This window comes from Hordeum vulgare, chromosome 2H (assembly GCF_904849725.1).
Source record: "Hordeum vulgare subsp. vulgare chromosome 2H, MorexV3_pseudomolecules_assembly, whole genome shotgun sequence".
In the NCBI taxonomy this organism is placed as follows: domain Eukaryota; kingdom Viridiplantae; phylum Streptophyta; class Magnoliopsida; order Poales; family Poaceae; genus Hordeum; species Hordeum vulgare.
The window spans coordinates 58581031-58601995 of record NC_058519.1 but is presented as its reverse complement, the minus strand read 5'-3'; positions in this window follow the sequence as shown (position 1 = coordinate 58601995).

Here is a 20965-nt window from a genome sequence, read left to right as displayed (position 1 = left end):
TATGAGCGTGTAGAAAAAAATAATTACTAGATTTGAACTAGCGGATCAAAAGATACAAATACTTCAATATAACATTGAATCGGCTTAGAACGATGTGAACACTTTTGGGCACTAATAGATAAATCTGATTTGATCAAAATTATAAGTTGAAAAGTTAAAACTAATGATACAAACGGAAAGATTACTTTGATACGAATCCGACGCAATTGGATTCATCTAAAACGGAGCTACGGATAAAGAGATATGATCAAAAGAAGTTTGAATATCAGTGTGAACAAATTTCAAAAATTGAAAATTTCTAAAAGTTGATACGATAGGTTCACCGGATAGGTGCGATCAAGACGAAACTCTAGGCGTTGGTTTCATCTAATTCCGATAAACGAGTAAAAAGTTATTGCTATTTGAAAAATCAAGGCCAAGCTGTTTTACGGAAGAAAAGTGCTATGTCTAAAAGAATTCTAGTACTAATGTGTAAATACGAAGACTATTTAATATATCTAATTACTCTACCGTATACTAGTGTAGGAATACTAGTCTAGAAATAATAAACTACGGGAGTAAAAAAATACGAAGAGAAATACCTTTAGAATGGAGAGTAAGAATTAATTTCAATGATGAGACGACTTCGAGAAATCCAGCCGAAGAGAAAAGAATATTTTTATTTAATAAATCTAGTCAAATCAAAAGATTGATTTAATCCGAAATAGATGATTTTTTGGATGCTCCTATGGGTCTATATTTATAGGTGAAAGGGAGGTGTAAAGGTCCATAGATAGGCAATGTGGGACTAAACATATACGTAATGTAGGCAAACTAGAAAAAAAGAAGGAAATGGAAGTGCCGCATGGGCCAAAACAATTCGGCCACTGCACACGGCGCGCACACACGTGCATGGCCACGTGAGCTTCTTTTTCATTTTTTTTAAACAACAAAAGAAAGGAATAATAAAATATTTTATATAGGCATATTATATATCAAAATTTTCAGAATAAAATTTCCTACAACATGAACATTTTATTTTTCACAAAATAAAAACTTTCTAAAACTTTATTTTTTTTAAATTCAATAAAATCCAAATTTTCTCTTTCAAATTTTTGGCACTATTTTTCTTCTGACTTTTATTTTTTGGGGGGGTGTCATGTTACCTCCTCTCTTTCTTGCTTGGCAAGTATATTGTCAGGAAAAAAATTATGGTTGAAATCTTGTGCCAAAAATAAAAATTCAAATCAAAAACCAAGGGGAAAAAATCAAATGCCACATTCATTCAAATTCTTTATAGTTGAAGAAGTCATGTTATCTTCTCTCACTGATTTTAAATGGGCGAATTTGAATTCAAAAGAAAATGGGAAAGTCATTTTATTCCTTCTCATTCAAAAGTTTTAAAAAAGTTTCAAATTCCACTCAAGTTTAAATCACTCAAACAAACAAACTCTCAATCTAATAATTATATTAACATTCCAAAATTTATAATTTTGGGATGTTACAAACTACCACACTTAAAATGAATCTCGTCCTCGAGATTCGAAGAGGCTAGAAAGAAAAGGTTTAGATTTTGGAGGTCTTCTAACAAATCCAATCTCCTGCAAAGTGGGGTGCTACCACACTTAAAATGAGTGTTACTAGTCCCTCAAAATTCTAACAATCTTCTTGGGTCTTGGCATCTCACTCCTCACATTCTTCATACTAACTCCTTTGGTGATGCCCTTCCGTTAGATTTGTAATGTTTCCATCAAAAACGAGGGTTCTTCTATTGATATAAGCTTCTTCCATCACTTGGTCTTCTTAACTGACAAGTCTCGTGATCATCCTAAATAACCTATCGATGATTCTCATGATGGTCTACCATTTGTGGTTATCCTGCAGTGAAATGGGTCTTGGCTTCATCCTCACCGTAAAAAAAATTCCTACGCGTGACAACAAGTGCCATGTACATGGGCTTTCATCATACCATTCTAAGGCTTAAACAAAAGCTTCAAAGACGTCGTCTCTCACTATGGGTAAGTCTCTCAGATTTACCACTTCGAATAGCAAGAGAATGATAAGAGTAAGTCGTCATGGTGATCAATCCATTCCGCACCCAAATCATTACTCTGTATAGGGTTTAGCGAATCTCGCATTCTAACACTCGGGCATCCTCACAAGCATTGCAGAATTTTTCTAGTACATGAACAAAGTTCGTACGAATCCATTGGTTCTGCAAGCTGAATAAAAAAATCTATCGCATTCTTCACCACTCTCAGGTTTTCGTATGCTCCTAAGAAAACGTTTGCTGATCCACCATAGCTTATCCCTTCATGCTCTTAGGATAACCTTCATGAAAATCTTGAGATGCTTCCTTGGTACAGGTTGTATTCCTTGAACTTATTTTCCTTGCCATTAGATTGTGTACCAACAAAAGTGTTTTTTCCTCATATTAAATCTCTCCTCAAATTTCCAATTCCAAGGTACACTATTCTTCTGTTGTTATCCCCATAGTTTGATATGATCCAACATTTCCTTCGACTGTATTCAGTGGGTTTGGCTTCTTGGTGTGCATGGTATATTCCTACTCCTTGGGTCCTGTGGGTTTACCAATTACGACCACACTTAAAATGAATTATACTCATGCCTGCATAGACCATATTTTCTCATATCCTCATAATTGTTCAGAGATCTTTGTTCGAAGAGAAACAACGCATACAGTTTCAACATAGGCAATCATGAGACAACAAATTCCATTTATTCATGATGTTATTACAATCTCAGGGACTTCTGTTACAAAAAAATTCACTCCATGATCTCATGAAAAACAAGAGTTCTTCAGATTACACTAATTTTCATTGTCAAGACTTAACTACTCCATATTAGCTTTCTTCCCATGTGGACAATCACTAGCATAATGTCTTGCTTCCTTGCAACGAAAGAAAATGAGTTCCGACAAGTCTCGGGGCTTCTTGGTGTTTGCTCCTTGGGTTTACTGCTTCCTTCCTGGGCACATATTGTTGTAGTGGCCCAATTCCTTACACTTGAAACATCTGATATGACTCAGGTCTTTATGTGTCGGGATTTGACTCTGGTTGGTGTACTTTCTCTTCTTTTTGGACTGCTTCATTCTAGTTAGTACTTCCATTTCAAGTGGATCCAACTCTACTTTTTATGTCGGGAAGTCTCCCAGATATTTATGGATTTCCTTCATGCATTCCTCTGAGAAATGTCCTTCTTCTCCACATGAGTAACAGGCATTGGAGAAAAATCTAGTTAGGCCTTATCCATCAGGGTCTTCTATATTTTCCTTCATCACAGGTTCTTCTAGAATCTTCTTCTTGAGTGTTTCCTTCATTGCTTCTTTCTGTTGTTGTACAACTTGTTGCACCTAAAGGTAGCACCGGGCTGGGTAGTGGGTGGTTCCTTCACACAGGAAACAAGTGACCTGACTACTTGGGCACTCCTCAGCTGGGTGATTTTCTTCACAATGGGTGCATCCATCCTGGTGTTCTTCGTGGGTGTGTCCTATTTCTCCACAGATCTTGCATGCAAAAGGCTTCTTCATCGGGCTATCATAGCACCTTTGAATAAGATGGGATCTTAACAAAGTCTTCTTGAATTCACCCCAGATTTCTGCTCCACTAAATCCTTGTATGGCATGGTGCATTTTCCACCAGATAGCAGCACTTTGGGTAAAGTACTAGAGAGCGTGTTCCACTTCATACTTCCTTGAGATCAAGTTGCTCCCGAAGTGGTTCTCCATGTTCTTAATCCATATTTCAGCCTCCAGCTGGGTCATTGGTCCAGAGACTACAAGTCCAGCTTCATACTCCATCTGGTAGAGTTGAGGTTTTGGGGATGAGACGGGTAAGAGAGGGAGGGAGATACGCACAATACAAACAATATTTTTTTTGAGAATAGGTTTTATGTGTGGCTGTCGGAAAACACACACCAATGATGGCTCACAAATCATCGTAACTAACGTGGGTATATACCAGGGCTTTGGACTTCTAATGGTCATATAAATATTCGAACACTTCAGGGTCTTTGAATTCTTCGGGCCTTGAGAGTCTTCAATGGGTGTAGCTTCAATTCTTCAAATGCATGGTGAAATCCTCTTTACTTTGAAGTAGAACTCCGTTGATTCTTCATGAGGTCAAAGGGGTAAGGGGATTGTATAACTATTTGAGGTGAGAGAGAACATTTGATGAAATCAGAAGAGATGAGAAGTAAAGGATGTTCTTGAAGAATTTTTAGAGAGATCCTATCCTAAGAAATTCCCAGTTTCTAGGGTCACGTCCTACAGTCAACATGTGCTCTGATACCATTTCTCTAGCGACCCGACTCAAAATGAGTCAAGCCTCCGTGTATCTGTGCCATCCCTGGATCAGTATGCTGGCACACACAGTACATCAATGTTTATATCAAAGTGTAATCACATGTAAATAGCGTAAAACTGATATATACCTTAAATATCTCAACGGAAACAGTCAAGGGAGTGGAGTCCCAAATAACACCAACGGCAGGTTGAGTGCGGACCGTAACCCTGAATCATACTCTTACTCGTCGAGGAAAATATCTGCAACATAAGACGTTGCAGCCGTGTAGGTCAACATATTGAATATGCCGGCAAGTCACAAAAGAGAGGGGTAAAATATCATCTATACTATATGCATATATGGCAGGTGGGGCTATAAGTTTTTAGCGAAAAGCAAAGTTTTCTCCTATATCAAGAGAGGGGCTAAAAGCAAAATATTACTACGTAGTTGGTTGTTAGTGAGATGGTTGCGCCAACCAGTTCTCATACCCAAGTTACCAATATTACCCACATCAAAATATATATAATGGTGTTGAGAATTCCAGATAACTTTAGTTCCTTTGGCTCAAGTTATCCATGACCGTGGACACGGCTAATCAATTAGGTTTGAGTACTCTACAGGGTTTTGCACATGTTCCCCACAAGATTTGATCGCCTCCGGTATGTCCTCGCACTTCAGGGTGTTTGAAGACCGGATGATCAAAACATGGTCTTTCTACGGGTCCCTGTGAATCCCTGTCGGTGCCCATCCAATCCTACCGTTCTTCTACATCTGCTAGCACCGCCTGTCCAGAGTCGCCACGTTGTCCAACCAAGCCAGAGCCCATAATGACTTGTGGCTGTGCAGGTAAGCCTTGGGTCTTGAAAATATTCGTCCGTCTCTTTGATCCTGGGTGAAGCTTTCCGCAAGATGTCATGGCACGTCTCCAGCATCCCGGGTCATCCACTGGTTTCTCCAGGGAGCCGATCAACCGTCCTTCACCCAGAGTTGCATTGCATCACGAGGTCTTGAAAAGTCTTGACTTAACCGGTCTTGGTTATTAAATTATTCTCACATCACTCGTGATAAACTCTCAAGCAGAATCCCGTCTACTCAAGCATAGCAATATGAAATTTGTCGTCCCGGGCCAAGTAACGGGGTTGTTGGGTGCCTACCACATGATACTACAATATGTAACCATAATTTCCAAGTACCTACTCAGCATGCAATTGGGTATAGGATGGTAGAACTACGATGCATAAAACATAGGTGATACATGATCAAATGACTTGCCTGGTATTACTTGATGAAGATAGTCGCTCTCAAAATCCTGATAATTCTACTCGCCACACTCCGAGCAATCTATCGTAAATGAATAGCATTCAATAAACATTCATGCCAAAAAGGAAGAACCAAGAGAACATAAGAACAAAGCATGTCTTGGTGCAAAATAACAACGTACTAAGGCTTAATAAAAAGGTCCTAAGTGTGTTGTAAAGTGAAGGTGCATGAATGAGATCAAAAGAGTTAATGGACGATGAACTATTGCTATATAAGCTCAACTTGCATACACTATGGGAGATGATCAAAAATATTGGGAGAACAACATGAATGTTATTTGACAAATAGTATAAGACATACGAACTTATTTGTAGAAAGAATTTCTTGAAATGGAGCACTACAACACAAGTTATAGCGAATTGAAGTATGAATTGAATTTGCATTCAAAAGGTCAAGAGAAGTTGAACTGAAGTACGATGGTTACGTACAAAAATATATGACATGAGTGTTTAGGGGTAAAAGGAATCAATTGAAAAGGTGGTACGATTTGCAAGATAAGATCAAATGAATGTTCGAATACAGATTTGAATCGCTCAAATTTGTAAGGTTCAAAGGTCGAAACTAATGATGCTACTGGATATAGGAGATCAATATGAGCGTGTAGAAAAAATAATTACTAGATTTGAGCTAGCGGATCAAAAGATACAAATAATTCAATATAACATTGAATCGGCTTAGAACGATGTGAACACTTTTGGGCACTAATAGATAAATCTGATTTGATCAAAATTATAAGTTGAAAAGTTAAAACTAATGATACAAACAGAAAGATTACTTTGATACGAATCCAACGCAATTGGATTCATCTAAAACGAAGCTACGGATAAAGAGATATGATCAAAAGAAGTATGAATATCAGTGTGAACAAATTTCAAAATTTGAAAATTTCAAAAAGTTGATACGATAGGTTCACGGGATAGGTGGGATCAAGACGAAACTCTAGGCGTTGGTTTCATCTAATTCGGATAAACGAGTAAAAAGTTATTGCTATTTGAAAAATCAGGGTCAAGCTGTTTTACGGAAGAAAAGTGCAATGTCTAAAAGAATTCTAGTACTAATGTGTAAATACGAAGACTATTTAATATATCTAATTACTCTACCGTATACTAGTGTAGGAATACTAGTCTAGAAATAATAAACTACGGGAGTAAAAAAATACGAAGAGAAATACCTTTAGAATGGAGAGTAAGAATTAATTTCAATGAGGAGACGACTTCGAGAAATCCCGCCGAAGAGAAAAGAATATTTTTATTTAATAAATCTAGTCAAATCAAAAGATTGATTTAACCCGAAATAGATGATTTTTTGGATGCTCCTATGGGTCTATATTTATAGGTGAAAGGGAGGTGTAAAGGTCCATAGATAGGCAATGTGGGACTAAACATATACGTAATGTAGGCAAACTAGAAAAAAAGAAGGAAATGGAAGTGCCGCATGGGCCAAAACAATTCGGCCACTGCACACGGGGCGCACACACACGTGCATGGCCACGTGAGCTTCTTTTTCATTTTTTTTAAACAACAAAAGAAAGGAATAATAAAATATTTTATATAGGCATATTATATATCAAAATTTTCAGAATAAAATTTCCTACAACATGAACATTTTATTTTTCACAAAATAAAAACTTTCTAAAACTTTATTTTTTTTAAATTCAATAAAATCCAAATTTTCTCTTTCAAATTTTTGGCACTATTTTTCTTCTGACTTTTATTTTTTGGGGGGGTGTCATGTTACCTCCTCTCTTTGTTGCTTGGCAAGTATATTGTCAGGAAGGAAAATTATGGTTGAAATCTTGTGCCAAAAATAAAAATTCAAATCAAAAACCAAGGGGAAAAAAATCAAATGCCACATTCATTCAAATTCTTTATAGTTGAAGAAGTCATGTTATCTTCTCTCACTGATTTTAAATGGACGAATTTGAATTCAAAAGAAAATGGGAAAGTCATTTTATTCCCTCTCATTCAAAAGTTTTAAAAAGGTTTCAAATTCCACTCAAGTTTCAATCACTCAAACAAACAAACTTTCAATCTAATAATTATATTAACACTCCCAAAATTTATAATTTTGGGATGTTACACAAATAATATCCATAGATAATCTAAACATAAATCCACAATTCATCGGATCTCGACAAACACACCGCAAAAGAAAGTTACATTGGATAGATCTCCATGAAGATCATAGAGAAGTTTGTATTGAAGATCCAAGAGAGAAGAAGCCATCTAGCTACTAGCTATGGACCCGACGGTGATGAAGAAGCCCTCCGTGTCCGAATCCCCCTCGGGCAGGGCACCAGAACGGTCCCCATATGGGATCTCGCGGAAACAGAAGCTTGCGGCAGCGGAAAAGTATTTCCGTGGCTCTCTCTATTGGTTTGGGGATTTTAGGGAATTTATAGGCGAAAGAGGTAGGGCAAAGGAGGCACGGGGGGCCCACGAGCCTCCTAGGCGTGCCCACCCCCCGAGGCGCGCCTAGGGGGCTCGTGGCCTCCTCCGTGGCCCTCTGCCTTGGTTCTCATGTCTTCTGGATCCCTTCTGTTATGGAAAAAATCATCCCGGAGATTTTATTCCGTTTGGACTCCGTTTAATATTCTTATCTGAAAAAGGTCAAAAACACAGAAAAAACAAAAACTGGCACTGGGCACTGAGTTAATAGGTTAGTCCCAAAAATGATATAAAATAGCATATAAATGCATATAAAATATCCCAAGTTGATAATATAATAGCATGGAACAATCAAAAATTATAGATACGTTGGAGACGTATCAATCCCCGAAATCGTGGTTCATCCGATGAGATCATTGTGGAACATGTAGGAACCAACATGGATATCCAGACCCTATTGTTGGTTATTGACCGGAGAGGTGTCTCGGTCATGTTTGCATGGTTCCCGAACCCGTAGGGTCTACACACTTAAGGTTCGATGACGCTAGGGTTACATGGGAATAGCGTATGTGGTTACCGAAGGTTGTTCGTAGTCCCGGATGAGATCCCAGACGTCACAAGGAGCTCCGGAATGGTTTGGAGGTAAAGATTCATATATAGGAAGTGAGGATTTGATCACCGAAAGTGTTTCGGGCGTCACGGGTAATGTACCGGGACCACCGGAAGGGTTCTGGGGGTCCACCGGGAAGGGCCACCAGCCCCAAAGTGCTACATGGGCCAAAAGTGGATGGGAACCAGCCCCAAGGCCCACCCTAGGGCGCCACCCCTCCACCCATCTAAGGTTGTCGCACCCCTTAGGGTGGAAACCCTAAGGGTGGGCACCCTCCTCCCTCTCCTCCTATATATAGTGGAGGGTTCTTGGGGCTGCCAACACAAGTTCTTCCACCTCCATGGCGCAGCCCTACCCCTCCTCGTCCTCGTCCTTCGTAGAGCTTGGCAAAGCCATGCCGGAGTACCACGCAGCACCACCGTCACCACAACATCGTGTTGCCGGAGCTCTCCCTCAACCTCTCCTCCCTCCTGCTGGATCAAGGCGTTGGAGACGTCACCGGGATGCACGTGTGTTGAAAGCGGAGGCACCGGTGCTCGGTGCTTAGATCGAAATCCACCGCGATCTGAATCACTACGAGTACGACTCCATCAACCGTGTTCTAGCAACGCTTCCACTTAACGATCTTCAAAGGTACAAAGATGCTCTACCCCTTTGCATGTTGCTTGTTTCTCCTAGATATATCCTTGTGTGGCGTAGGAATTTTTTGAAATTTCTATGTTACCCAACATGTGCTTGGTCTTACCAATATTGAAGAATGCTCTTTAAATTTGCACTTGACGGATTCTACTATTAAAAAGCCCATGGGAAGAATTAATGATGTTCTTATTCTTGCAAATAGGAATTATGTGCCCATAGATTTTATTGTTCTTGATATTGATTGCAATCTGTCTTGTCCAATTATACTTGGTATACCGTTTTTATGTACTATTGGTGCCGTGATTGATATGAAAGAAGGCAATATTTAATTTAAATTTCCACTAAGGTAGGAAATGGAATACTTCCCTACAACAACAATTAGGCCACCACATGAATCAATCATGAGGGCATCATACGGATCTAGAAACAAAGATGACAACACTTAGATCCTACGCGTTATGCCTAGCTAGGGGCGTAAAATGATAGCGCTTGTTGGGAGGCAATCCAACTTGTATCTTGATAGGTCTCCAACGTATCTACTTTTCCTAACGTTTTTCCTCTTGTTTTGGACTATAATTTGCATGATTTGAATGAAACTAACCCCAGACTTACGTTGTTTTCAGTAGAACTACCATGGTGTTGTTTTTGTGCAGAAATAAAAGTTCTTGGAATGGAACAAAACTTTGCGAGAAATTTTTATATCAATAAAGAGAATTTCTGGAGCCAAGAGACACCTGAGGGGGGCACCTGGGTGGGCACAACCCCCGGTGGGTTGTCCCCACCTCGTGGCCCCTATGACCCTGAAACCGGCGCTATAAAATCTCATTATTCCAGAAAAAGAAATCAGGGAGAAATTATTATCGTGTTTCATGAGACGTAGCCGCCGCTGTCTCCTATTCTTCATGGGGAGGCCAGATCTGGAGTCCGATTGGGGCTCTGAAGAGGGGGGTCTTTGATCTTCGTCATCACCAACACATCTCCATCGCCAATTCCATGATGCTCCCCACCGAGAGTGAGTAATTCCTTCGTAGGATCGCTGGTCGGTGAGGAATTGGATGAGATTCATCATGTAATCGAGTTAGTTTTGTTAGGGCTTGATCCCTAGTATCCACTATGTTTTGAGATTGATGTTGCTATGACTTTGACATGATTAATGCTTCTCACTTTGGGCCCGGGTGCCATGATTTCAGATCTGAACCGTTTATGTTATCACCATTATATCCATGTTCTAGATCCGATCTTGCAAGTTATAGTCACTTACTACTTGTTATGATCCGGCAACCCTAGAGTGACAATAGTCGGGACAACTCCCGGTGATGACCGTAGTTTGAGGGGTTCATGTATTCACCGTGTGTTAATGCTTTGTTCTGGCTCTCTATTAAAAGGAGGCCTTAATATCCCTTAGTTTCAAATAGGACCCCGCTCCCATGGGAGGGTAGGAGAAAAGATGGCATGCAAGTTCTTTCCATAAGCACGTATGACTATTTACGGAATACATGCCTACATTATATTTATGAACTGGAGCTAGTGTTGTATCGCCCTAGGTTATAACTGTCTCATGATGAATATCATCCAACGAGTCACCGATCCAATGCCTACGAATTTACCTTATATTGTTCTTGCTAAGTTACTACTGTTGCTACTCCCATCGTTACTACTACAAAATCACTCATATCACTATTACCGTTATTACTGATGCTGCTACTATCATCAAAACTATCATATTACTATGCTACTAATCACTTTGTTGTAGATAATTAATCTCCAGGTGTGGTTGAATTGACAACTCAGCTGCTAATACCTTCAGATATTCTTTGGCTCCCTCCATGTCGAATCTATAAATTTGGGTTGAATACTCTACCCTCGAAAACTGTTGCGATCCCCTATACTTGTGGGTTATCAAGACCTTTTTCTAGTGTTGTTGCGAGGGAGCATAGCAATATTTGTTGAGTCACTTGGGATTATTATCATATTATCACCATGAAGAATCTGAAGGATGCTAAGACTAAGATTTTTCCCTCTAAGACGAGGGGAGGTAAGGAACTGCCATCCAGCTCCGCTTTAGATTCACCTTCTATTATAATTAAACTTGCAACACCACAACATGCTATTAATTCTGATATGTCGCAAGTTATTGATGATGGTACTTCTGCTATGAATACTACTCATGATGATGCTAGTACCTTTCTTAATGATAATGTGCCACCAGGTGAATTACTTGATGAACAAATTTCTAGAGTAAGACAACATGATATTGTTGAATCTGATGATGAACTTGAAACCGAGAATCTTGAAACACCTAGTAGAACTAGTCCTCCTAGATATGAATTGCCAAAGGTACCGAAAGGTTATACTATGAGTGAGGAGGCAACTAGATATATTCTTGCTTGTAAGGATAGAGATGATCTAGAGAAATTATTATGCAAGTATAAGGAAAAATTGTGAATGCTAAAATGAAATGTGATCCGGAGTTTGCTACTTCACCTATCTTTATTGATGATAACGATTATGAATTCTCTGTAGACCCAGAGTTAATCACTTTGGTTGAATTTTCCCTTTCCACGGTTATGAAACTGAAATTGTTGTGCACATCTTACTAAGTTGAATGATATAGCCACCCTTTTTTCTCATGATGAGAAGATTCGCTATTACTATATTCTCAAGTTATTTCCGTTCACATTAAAGGGCGGTGCTAAAGCTTGGTACAATACTCTTGCTCCTAGTTGTTAGCGTAATCCCCGGGATATGATTTATTACTTCTCTGAAAAATATTTCTGTGCTTATAGGAAAGAAGCTGCCTTGCAGGAAATATTAAACTTTTTGCAAATTGAAGAAGTGAGTCTCCCACAAGCTTGGGGGAGGATTCTCCAAATGCTTAATGATTTGCCTCATCATCCTCTTAAGAAAAATGAAATACTTGATATCTTCTATAATGGACTAACCGGTGCTTCTAGGGATTTCCTAGATAGTTGTGCTCGTTGTGTTTTCAGGGAACGAACTATTGGGAAAGCTGAAGAATTATTGAATAACATATTGAAAAAATATGATGATTGGACTCCTCCTGAAGCACCTATTAAACCCACTCCGAAGAAGAGGGGTATTTTATATCTCAGTTTTGAAAATATGCAAGAGGCAAAGAAATCTATGAAGGAAAAAGGTATTAAAGCCGAGGATGTTAAAAACTTACCACCTATCGAAGAAATACATGAGCTTGAAGAACCACTACCACTTAAGGTGGTAGAGGTAAAATCTTTATAGAAATTCAATAATAGTGATGACCCTCATAATAAACATCCTAGTCAATGCCTTTATGAGTTTGATAATTACATTAGAAAGCAAGATCACTTCAATACAAATGTTATGAAACAGTTGAAATACAACTATGATATGATTGCTCGCTTAAGTAACTTGTTATTTAGAATCTCAAATGATGTTAGAGGTGTACGAAAGCATGCCTCTATGGTTCAAACTCAATTATAACAAGTTGCTAAATCTCAAAGGGGGTTACTTGATGAAATGAACAATAATATAAGTGACTTTGTTGTTATAGTAGCCACTAGAGGAGGTAAAATGACTCAAGAACCACCCTATCTTGAGGGACACCCAAAGAGAATTGAACAAGACTCTCAAAGAATTAACACTCATGCACCTAGTCCTTCTAAAAAGAAAAAGAAGAAGAAAAATAATAGGGCTTTGCCTGCTGATACGTCTCCATCGTATCTACTTTTCCAAAACTCTTTTGCCCTTGTTTTGGACTCTAATTTGCATGATTTGAATGGAACTAACCTGGACTGATGCTGTTTTCAGCAGAATTGCCTTGGTGTTGTTTTTGTGCAGAAATCAAAGTTCTCCAGACGTCCTGAAAATTTACGGGGAACATTTTTGGAAAATATGAAAAATACCTGCGCGAAGATCCACGTGAGGGGGTGGGCCAGTGGGCCACAAGCCCTGCCACCGCCACCCCCCTGATGGCGGTGGGCAAGCCTGTGGGGCCCACACGGCTCTACCGCCCCCAATCTCAGCTCTATAAGTTCACTTCCGTCCCGGAAAAAATAAAAAGAGAAGATTTCGTCGCGTTTGCGATACGGAGGCACCGCCACAACCTGTTCTTCATCTGGAGGGCAGATCTGGAGTCCGTTTTGGGCTCCGGAGAGGGGAATTCGTCGCCATCATCATCATCAACCTTCTTCCCTCTCCAATTCCATGAAGCTCTTCGTCGTTCCCGAGTAATCTATTTGTAGGCTCGTTGGGCGGTGATGAGTAGGATGTGATCTATCATGTAATCGAGTTAGTTTTGATGGGGATTGACCCCCAGTATCCACTATGTTTTGAGATTGATGTTGCTACTACTTTGCCATGCTTAATGCTTGTCACTAGGGCCCGAGTGCCATGATTTCAGATCTGAAATTATTATGTTGTCACCAATATATGTGTGTTTTAGATCCGATCTTGCAAGTTGTAGTTACCTACTATGTGTTATGATCCGGCAACCCCGGAGTGACAATAACCGGAACCACTCCTGGTGATGACCATAGTTTGAGGAGTTCATGTGTTCACCAAGTGCTAATGCGTTGGCCCGGTTCTTTATTAAAAGGAGAACCTTAATATCACGTAGTTTCCTTTTGGACCCCGCTGCCACGGGAGGGATGGACAATAAATGTCATGCAAGTTCTTTTCCCTAAGCATGTATGACGACACATAGAATGCATGCCTACATCACATTGATGAACGGGAGCTAGCCACATATCTCTCCGTGTTATAACTATTGCTTGATGAATATCATCCAAACACATCACCGACCCATTGCCTACGCGTTTGTCTTGCTCTGCTGCTGTTACTTGTCTTGCTCTGTTGCTGTTACTTGTCTTGCTCTGCTACTATTACTTGTCTTGCTCTGCTGCTACTGCTGTTACGACTGTCACTTGCTCTGTTGCAACTTGCTACTGCTGTCACTACTGATGTTCCTTGCCACTGCCGTTACTCGCTACTTTGTTGTTACTACTTTGCTTGCAGATACTAATCTTTCAGGTGCGGTTGAATCAGACAAATTCAGCTGCTAATACTCGAGAGTATCCTCTCACCTCCTGTTGGCGAATCAACAAATTTGGGTCGAATACTCTACCCTCGAAAACTGTTGCGAACCCACGCGTTGGTGGGCCATCAACAACATTCTTCTAGTTTCGTTTCCGGGGAGTGCTAGCAGCATTCTTCTGGTGCCGTTGCAGGGGAAGGTCTGTTGTTACAGAACCAGCATTCGTCTAGCTATTGCTAGAGAGTGCCAGTCAGCATTTTTCTAGTGCCGTTGCCGGGGAGGTATTGCTATATTCTCTGAGTCACTTGGGATTTATATCTGCTGATCACTATGAAGAATCTGAAGGATCCAAAAACCAAAGTCTTGCCCTCAACTATGAGGGGAGGTAAGGAATTGCCATCTAGCTATGCACTTGATTCACCTTCAGTTATGAGTAAGTTTGCGACATCACCTCCTGCTAGAAATCTTGATATGTCGCCTGTGCTTGATGATGCTTATGATGCTACTGCTAGAGATGCTATGCTTGATACTATGCCTGATACTGCTATGCTTGATACTGCTAGAGATGTTATGCCTGATACTGCTTTGCCTGATGATGCTAGAGATGCTATTTTGCCTGATGATGCTATGCTTGATACTGCTAGAGATGCTACTTTGCCTGATATGCCACTAGGGGTATTCCTTGATGCTCATATTGCTAGAGTTACTGCCAATGCTCGTGATGCTTCTAAAACTGCCGATACTATTGAGATAGAACCTGCTTTTGCTCCTGTTAGATCTCGCTCTCCTAGATATGAATTGCCTGATATACCTGAGGGTTACGTTATGGAGGGAGAGATAGCTGAGGATTTTCTTGCGTGTAAGGATGCCTATGACGCTGAGAAATTACTTCTCAAGTGGAAGGAAAAATCTCTGAAAGCTAGGATGAAATACGACCCAAAGTTTGCCACTTCACCTATCTTTATCACCGATAAGGATTATGAATTCTCTGTCGACCCTGAGATAATCTCTCTAGTCGAATCTGATCCTTTCCACGGTTATGAGTCTGAGACGGTCGTAGCCCATCTTGCCAAACTACACGATATAGCCACCCTTTTCACTAATGAGGAGAATATCCGCCACTGCTATATCCTTAAGTTGTTTCCTTTCTCTCTAAAGGATGACGCTAAAGCCTGGTTCACCTCTCTTACTCCTGGATGTGTGAGTAGTCACCAGGATATGGTCTATTACTTCTGTGAGAAATATTTCCCTGCCCATAAGAAGCAAGCTGCCTTGCAGGAAATATACAACTTTTCTCAACTCCAAGAAGAGAGTCTCCCACAAGCTTGGGGGAGGCTCGTCCAGCTACAGAATGCTTTGCCTGATCACCCTCTTAAGAAGAACGAGATACTTGATATCCTCTACAACGGACTTACCGGTGCTTATAGAGACCATCTAGATAGTTCTGCCGGTTGTGTTTTTAGGGAACGAATTGTAGAACAAGCTGAGACCCTACTGAATAACATCTTGATCAATGATAATGCTTGGACTATTCCTGAACCACCTCCAAAGCCAACTCCTAAGAAAAGAGGTATTCTATTCCTCAGTCCCGAAGATATGCAAGAAGCCAAGAAATATATGCAAGAGAAAGGCATTAGATCTGAAGATGTCAAAAATCTACCACCTATCGAAGAGATCCATGGTCTCGATAACCCGATACAGGTAGTAGAAGTAAATACTCTGCGTAGGTTTGATGAGAGTGATATTCCTTTTGATAAACCTGCTAGCCTATGCTTTGATGAATTTGACAACTTTGTTGCCAAACAACAGAGTTTCAATGATTATGTTAGCAGACATTTGGAACAAAGTACTCGTATGCTTAGCCATTTAAGTGCTTGTGTAGACAGAAATGTCAATGATCTGAAGCTTCTGAGTAAACATGCCTCTATGATTACTACTCAGGTAGAACAAGTACTTAAAGCTCAGAATGACCTGCTCAATGAATTAAATGACAACTCTGTCACAGTCATTACTAGAGGAGGCAAAATGACTTAGGAACCTTTGTACCCTGAAGGTCATCCTAAGAGAATTGATCAAGATTCTCAAGGAATCAATGCTGATTCACCTAGTAATCCTAAGGAGAAGAAGAAGGATGATAGAAACCTACATGCCAGTTCACCAAATACTGTCACACCTGAAGAACCTAATGATATTTCTGCGTCAGATGCAGAAACACAATTTGGTGATGAACATGAACCTGGTGACAAAATGGACACTGATGTTCATAATAGTGCTCAACCTAGCAATGATGAGGATGTGGAGACTGAACCTTCGGTTAATCCTGATAACCCACAACCTAAGAGATACGATAAGAATGACTTTACTGCTAGGAAGCATGGTAAAGAAAGGGAGCCATGGGTTCAAAGATCTATGCCCTTTCCTCCTAAGCCATCCAAGAAAAAGGATGATGAAGATTTTGAGCGCTTCGTTGAGATGATAAGACCCATCTTTCTGCAGATGCGGTTAACTGATATGCTCAAGATGTCTCCGTATGCCAAGTACATGAAAGATATCGTGACTAATAAACGGAAGATACCAGATCTTGAGATCTCCACCATGCTTGCCAATTACACTTTCAAAGGTGGAACTCCTAAGAAACTTCGTGATCCCGGAGTGCCCACTATACCTTGTTCCATTAAAGAAAACTACGTAAGAACTGCCTTATGTGACCTTGGAGCCGGTGTTAGTGTTATGACGCTCTCTCTTTATCGTAGACTTGAGTTGGATAAGTTGACACCCACTGAAATTTCTCTGCAAATGGCCGACAAATCAACTGCTTTCCCTATCGGCATTTGCGAGGATGTGCCTGTTGTGGTTGCTAACACCACTATCTTAACAGACTTTGTTATCTTGGATATTCCCGAGGACGATGCCATGGTTGTCATCCTCGGAAGACCCTTTTTAAACACTGCAGGGGCTGTTATAGATTGCGACAAAGGCAATGTCACTTTCCATGTCAACGGTAATGAGCACACAATGCACTTTCCGAAGAAACGATATCAAGTACATTGCATCAATGCTATCGAAAAGACTTCATCGATTCTTATTGGGAGCTTTGAATGCCCTATTCCTCGTGTCAAGATGAAGTATGATTTGCTTGTTGGGGAGATACATATCCCCATTGAGGTGACTTAGTGGCTATTCGACAATTCTCTGTTTCCTCTTGCGATTCGAAAAGGTTTTGTTATAAGGATTTGATCAACCCCATTGACGGATTTCTTTCGATGACCATGAAAAGGATGAATCAAAGAGTCACATACCTCTGTTTTGAGCTTTCATTTTCTGTTGCTTAGAAGAAAAATGATAGATTTAGTTTAGTTTTCCATGTTTCCTGTTTTAGCGTCCCGGAGAAAAATACCTCGAAAATAAAAGTTCTCCGATGGTCCTGAAAATTTAGTATGATTTTTTCTGGAATATTTGAAAAATAATGGGCCTGAGAGCTGGCCTGGGGGCCAGACCAGTGAGCCACAAGCCCTGCCACCGCCAACCCTCCCTTGGTGGCGGAGAGCAAGCTTGTGGGGCCCACAGGGACCCCCTCCACTCATTCCAGCTCCCAGCCTCTTCTTCCACCTCCAGAAAAAATTGTTTCGCAGCTCAAACCCATGTTCTTGCTCATTTGGCTGTGATTTTCGATCTCCTTGCTCAAAGCACCATTCTCCGAACCGTTTTGGGGAAATTACTCCTTGGTAAGTGACTCCTCCATTGGTCCAATTAGTTTTTGCTCTAGTGCTTTATCTTTCGTGTATTCTTGCTACCTTGGTGACCCTGTTCTTGAGCTAGAAAGGTTTGTTTTAGCTGGTCCCAAGTAGTTTTAGCGCGTGATACGGTCTCTAGGAACTAGTAGGAGTAGTTTCTACAAGTTGGGTTAAGCTTTATTCACTTTTCTTTCGAAGTCTCTAAAAATTTCAGAATTTTTCAGAGCTAGAAAAAGGAAAAGATGAAGAGGTTCTTGATGGGCTCTTCAAGCCGTAACCCCAAGGAGGATGAGAAGAAACACCCCAAGTAGGTAGTCCCTCGAGTCATAGAAGTTCGAGCGTGCGAGTGGCCAAGTGATGAATTTTTGCGCGCCGCTGGGCTTTATGAAGACTTTTATTACTCGGTGGAGAACGCAGGTCTTACTGCGTTCGTTGCAGATAAGTGCTCACAATACCTCCTCCTCACCAATATTTTCGTTCAAAGCTTCAACTTTTATCCGAGGAAGAATCCTCCCATGGTTGAGTTCATGATATACGATGTTCCCCAGTGCATGACACTACAGGATTTTTGCAATGTATGCAAATTATCTTATGTTGGGGATATCCGTGACCCTCGTCCACGGGACTTGGAGGATTTCTTTGGTACTATTGTTGTTGGAGAGGAGAGAGGAGTGTCTCGCGCTAGAATTGCTAGCATACATTTTCCTGTGCTCCGGTACTTCTCACTATTTGTGGGAAAATGTTTGATTGGCCGTGGGGAGGCTGGATCACTTAGTTCTCCAGACCTTGCGGTTTTGCGCGAAGGCCTTTATAACGATAAGGCTTATAGCCTAGGTGCTATAGTGGCCCAGCGGTTGAACACCAACCGTTCCAAGGGTGTCGTCTATGGAGGTATCTATGCTACCCGTCTTGCCAGACACTTTGAGATACCCATTAGACTGGGAGAGGAAGGAGAGATGCTTCTCCCTGAGAAATATCTGGATTATGATAGCATGGTTTGCCATGATTTTCTGGATAGAGATGCTAGTAGACGGATGATTCATAACCTAGTATTTAGTCAGGGTACTCGAGAGACTATTACTTTGCCTGCTCCTTCTTTGTTCGATCTTCATGCAGGCAGGTACACTATTATGCCCTCGGACATCTACGCATATTGGGGCTTGGCCCAACCACAGGCGCACGTGCCCGAGCCGCCAGTTGAGTACCAGACGCCAGTTTATCAGTGGGAGCCAGAGGAGCTCACGCAGCAGTGGCATCCACAGTCTGCTCTGGAGTATCCCGGAGCTGGTGATTTCCCACCATGGGAGTAGACCAAGCTAGACCAAAAGCCTAAGCTTGGGGGAGTACGTGTTCTCACCGACTTTACATTCATGCTTATGCTTTCACTTTGTTAGCCGGTGTTCACACTTTGCCACTGTATTATCCATGCTAGTTTATTTTTTGTTTTCTTGTTTTCTTGTTTTGTGTCCTTTTGAGAAAACCCAAAAAGATTTTTCTTTTTTCTTTTGCTTGTTGGGAGCTTTCCCGTGTAAATAGTTTTCTTTTTCTTTGGGTCAAGGTAGAAGATATTGGTTACAATGTTTAGTGCCTCTTGCATGCATACCAGTTTAGCTTTCAAAGATCCATATTACTTTGTCTTCTCCTTTGTGTTTTCCTGCAGATTCAGCTTAGTCCAATGCACGAGCACTCTTATTATTGTTCACATCGTTCGATCGTGCAAGTGAAAGGCAATAATGATGATATATGATGAAGTGACTGAGACTGAAAAGCTGGTATGAACTCTATCTATTTTGTTTTTGTAAATATGACTAGCTTGTCGACCCAGATTCAGCTTTGTTGTGAGAGAACCATGTTTGCAATGACAACTTAGAGATCATAGTTTCTGATGCCATGCTTAATTAGCTGAGAGCTTATAATGGTTTGTCTTGAATGCCAACATAGATTTTTGAGATGACTATGATGTAGTATGATAGGATGGTATTCTCATTTGAATGATTCAAGTGGCTTGACTTGGTGCATGTTCATGCATGTAGTTGAAACAAAATCAACATAGCCTCTATGATGTTCGTGTGCATGGTGATTTATATCCTGTTCATGCTTGCATTCAATGTTAGTCCAACTCGTTGCATCTTGATGACTGTTGTTGCTCTCTAGTTGGTCGCTTCCCAGTCTTTTGCTAGCCTTCACTTGTACTAAGCGGAATACTGCTTGTGCATCCACTTCCATAAACCCAAAAAAAATTCCATGAGAGTCCACCATACCTACCTATTTGCAGTATCTACCTGCCGTTCCAAGTAAATTTGCATGTGCCATTCTCTAAACCTTCAAGAAATAATCTGTTTTGCATGCCCGAACCGCTCATGTGGTGACAGAGGGCTATTGGTATCTTCCATGCTAGGAGTGTTATCCTCGACATGTGTTTATTCACTGTCATTCACGAGAAAGGGGCCGGTAATTGGAATGCCCAGTTCCACGCGTAAATCGAAAACATAACTGTAAAACAAGACTCCCCCAGGATTGATGTTAGTATGGACGGTACCCGAGGATTCAGCTAGCCATGGAGTGTGATTGATTGGTGGTGGGGGAGTTAAAACTTTACTTTTCTGTTTGGGAACCCCCTATAGCATGAGTAGCATGGAAGATATTGAGAACTCTTGGTCATTATGTTGACAATGAAAGCATGCCACCCAAAATTATTATCTCTGTTTTCAAAGCTTGAGCTCTGGCACCTCTACAAATCAATGCTTCCCTCTGCGAAGGGCCTGTCTATTTATTTTCCTGTTGAGTCATCCTCCTCTTATATAAGCACAAATTAGAGAGCACTTCTGTCATTTTTATGCTTTGCTTTTGATTGATATTGAGTATGACTATGACTGGATCTTCGTTGCTATGAATTACAATGTTTAGTCAGCCCTTGATCTTTGAAAGTGCTCTGCATTTATGTTTTGCGGTCTCAGAAA